The sequence below is a fragment of the Oncorhynchus nerka genome, unplaced genomic scaffold (assembly GCF_034236695.1).
Source record: "Oncorhynchus nerka isolate Pitt River unplaced genomic scaffold, Oner_Uvic_2.0 unplaced_scaffold_7912, whole genome shotgun sequence".
NCBI lineage: Eukaryota > Metazoa > Chordata > Actinopteri > Salmoniformes > Salmonidae > Oncorhynchus > Oncorhynchus nerka.
The window spans coordinates 2,120-6,169 of record NW_027033406.1 but is presented as its reverse complement, the minus strand read 5'-3'; the positions used below and the strand labels follow the sequence as shown (position 1 = coordinate 6,169).

Here is a 4,050-nt window from a genome sequence, read left to right as displayed (position 1 = left end):
AGAGAACAATATACATCTACCAGCTGGACCCTATAGAGAGAGAACAATATAAATCTACCAGCTGGACCCTATAGAGACAGAGAACAATATAAATCTACCAGCTGGACCCTATAGAGACGAGAACAATATAAATCTACCAGCTGGACCCTATAGAGACAGAACAATATAAATCTACCAGCTGGACCCTATAGAGAGAGAACAATATAAATCTACCAGCTGGACCCTATAGAGACAGAGAACAATATATATCTACCAGCTGGACCCTATAGTGACAGAACAATATAAATCTACCAGCTGGACCCTATAGAGACAGAGAACAATATACATCTACCAGCTGGACCCTATAGAGACAGAACAATATAAATCTACCAGCTGGACCCTAAAGAGACAGAACAATATAAATCTACCAGCTGGACCCTATAGAGACAGAACAATATAAATCTACCAGCTGGACCCTATAGAGACAGAACAATATAAATCTACCAGCTGGACCCTATAGTGACAGAACAATATAAATCTACCAGCTGGACCCTATAGTGACAGAACAATATACATCTACCAGCTGGACCCTATAGTGACAGAACAATATAAATCTACCAGCTGGACCCTATAGAGACAGAACAATATAAATCTACCAGCTGGACCCTATAGTGACAGAACAATATACATCTACCAGCTGGACCCTATAGTGACAGAACAATATAAATCTACCAGCTGGACCCCATAGTGACAGAACAATATAAATCTATCAGATGGACCCTACAGAAACAGAGAGCTATATACAGTACATCCATGGTTATCGATGGCTATTCAGAAACAAAGCATGTCACTGTTAAAGGAGAGTACTTACAGGAGGTCCCTCAGGTCCCGGTAGTCCCTTCTCTCCCTGCACACACAGAGGTCAAAGGGTATCAACATTTTATGTTGCATGGCACATATAAAAGAGATGGACAAGCATAATAACATACAGTATTTCTACCAACTATAAATCTCGTGTGTGGTTTTTCTCACCGGTTGAGACCCCAGCCCTCCCAGGTACAGGGGTCTTCCATCAGGCCCCATGATAATACCAGGTTCTCCTTTCTCCCCCTGGACAGGACACAGGGTGGAGACATGTCAATACTTCATTCAATTTTCCCTGTACTGTACAGAAAACAAGATATGAATTAAGTTATTACCAGACCTTAGCTGTGTATCCTGGCTGTCCAGGCTCTCCTGTATCTCCCTTTGGTCCCATAGGCCCCTACAGAAGAAGTTGTAATCAGTATAAATAACAACCTTGTGTGTGTATATTTTTAAAAGAGATTTCCATTAACATGTTTTAGACAGTTTTCAATATACAACTAGTGTATAAAATCATGTTTTAGGCAGTTTTCAACATACAACTTGTAGGCCGTACAGCATTCTTTTGTTTTTTAATATTAGGGAGCACTATTAAGGTTTTTCAACTGTGAAATATATTTTTTGAAATGTTCCATTAACATGTTATAAAATAGTTTTTGCAATCTCCACCATACATCTAGAACAACACTATTTGGTGTGTTTCAACTGTGAAATATCTTTAGAAACAGTCATGGTAAATGTCTCCACTCCACTGTGTGTTCATTGGCAGTGTGATACTGATACATACTGGGAATCCTGCCCGGCCGGGAAGACCTGGTCCTCCCACCTGGAGAAAAGGAAATAAGGAGTTAGAGTGACTTTATAAAACATTATAAGACATTATAAAACTGCATGTAGAGTAACATAATGACTTGTCTGCTGAGTCAAATTCTCCACCTGTCCTTGATTCCCAAGAACTCCATCAAACTACATGAGACAGAGACAGGTAGGTCAGTTTGTGTCACTGAAACATCACTATGATCCAGAGCAGACAAGACCGTGCAGTACACAGCCACACTCCACTGCCTGAGGTCTGGTAGATCTGTCCCGGTGGGCCAGGGGCTCCCTGGAGGTCAGGGGCCCCCCTTCACATCCTGGCTCACCCCTACAACACCACACACACAACAGCATGAGAGCCATGGGACCTTGCTCAATGGGTAACACGCTACCGTTCAAAAGTTTGGGGTCACTTAGAAAAGTCTTTGTTTTTGAAAGAAAAGCAAAGGTTTTGTCCATTTAAAATAACAGAAATACACAGAAATACACAGAAATACAGTGTAGACATTGTTAATGTTGTAAATGACTGTTGTAGCTGGAACGGCAGTAGATTTTTTGCGGAATATCTACATAGGCGTACAGAGGCCCATTATCAGCAACCATCACTACTGTTTTCCAATGGCACGTTGTGTTAGCTAATCCAAGTGTATCATTTTAAAAGGCGACATGATCATTAGAAAACCCTTTTGCAATTATGTTAGCACAGCTGAAAACTGTTGTTCTGATTAAAGAAGCAATAAAATTAAAAATTAAAAAATCAACCACCAAAATATGGTAATCGGGAGTAGGTAACTCACCCTTTCTCCTCTGTCTCCCCCTCTCCCCTTTGTCTCCCCTGTGTATACACAAGAAACAAAATAGAATAGGTTAGTGCACTTTGTGTGGGTTACTCTAAAGCCTAAGTAACGTTCTAATAGAGTCTGGGGAGATGGCTGAGGGATAATGATCTTCTACCAATTGTCCTGGGAATCCGTCCATCCCTGGTGTTCCATCCCGTCCTCTTGCTCCCTCGCTCCCCTTCTCTCCCGAAAGCCCAGGCAAACCAGATCTTCCCTGTATGATGACAGGAATACAGTAAGCATAGCTATATAACAAAGATATGGCCTCCAATCAAACTTAGCAATATATTCAAAGGATTTCCTGGTTCTTACCGAAGGCCAAGCGATTCCGGACCCTGAAAACAATGGATATGTGACTATGTCTTAGTTGACGTGATCGTAAGGCAATCAAATGATGAGTGGATGGCAATGTATAGATCACCTGTGGTCCTGAATCCCTATCACTCCAGCAACACCATTGACCCCTATTACTCCGGAACCCTCCCGTCACCCTACACAGAGAGGACACAGATACAGTTCAAAAAAGACAATTCCACTAAAATATGTCGGCAAATATACAGTATGTAGTCAATTTGGTAATAATTTGTATGAAGGGAGCTTTGGGGTGGGAGGTTAAGCTGTAGTTGATGTAGTCTGGGTGGGTGGCAGGAGTTGTGTACAGTACTCACATAACGCACGGGGTAGGAAGGTCCGGGTGGTCCTGGAGGCCCAATTGGTCCCATGGGCCCAGGAAGCCCAGCCAAGCCCCCCTGCCCTGCCTGACCAGGCACTCCAGGGTCACCCTGAGAACCCTGGTGGTTAGGAGCGAAGAGGTGAGAGACCGAGAGAGAGATTGTAAAGGTATGTGTGTGCATGTGTGTAAAAATCAGCAGTCCATTTACATATAGACAAATAAAGAAGCATTCCACAAAATTGGAAACACATTTAAGCTGAATTATTACTATAACAAGCAATGTAAATCAATATTGAAAATGATAAAAAACAATTATAAAAAACAATGACTGCATATAGTTTAGTTCCAATATTAAACATCCAGACTGATGGTAAAATATCTTAACATCTTAAATAGCATGTCGTTGCTTATGTTAGAAGTCAAACAAGCAAATGTTCTATTTGTCCTATAATGAAACACACTGGGAATTAGAGTTTTTCTCAGTGAGTTGATTCCCCCATGTGATGAATGCAGCCAAAACCAAGGAACCAATAGTATGCAGTCGAAACCAAGGAACCAATAGCAAGAGACCTAGTAGTACCTGTGACCCATCACCTTCACTAAAGATACTGGTCAAAAAGTTGGAGAAAGAGGAGAAGGCAGACAAAGAGTTTTGCTAGAGGAAGACAAGCATAAGGGAGAAGATCTGTATCCTGAGAAAATCCTCACACCCCCACCAACATCATGTTTAGACTATCGATCTCTAGGAGAAGTCCCACCGCCAACATCATGTTTAGACTATCGATCTCTAGGAGAAGTCCCACCACCAACATCATGTTTAGACCATCGATCTCTAGGAGAAGTCCCACCACCAACATCATGTTTAGACTATCGATCTCT

The 4,050-nt window shown here is 41.8% G+C and overlaps 1 long non-coding RNA gene across 1 annotated transcript; it reads right to left on the bottom strand.

Annotated features, from left to right (window-relative positions):
* Positions 1-784: 784 nt before the first annotated feature.
* Positions 785-1,667, bottom strand: LOC135566038 (uncharacterized). The gene is made up of 4 exons (XR_010461922.1): positions 1,631-1,667; positions 1,184-1,243; positions 1,012-1,089; positions 785-886 (listed from the first exon to the last, which is right to left on the bottom strand). It is a non-coding gene; the product is annotated as an uncharacterized LOC135566038 (long non-coding RNA).
* Between the last annotated feature and the right edge of the window lie 2,383 nt (positions 1,668-4,050).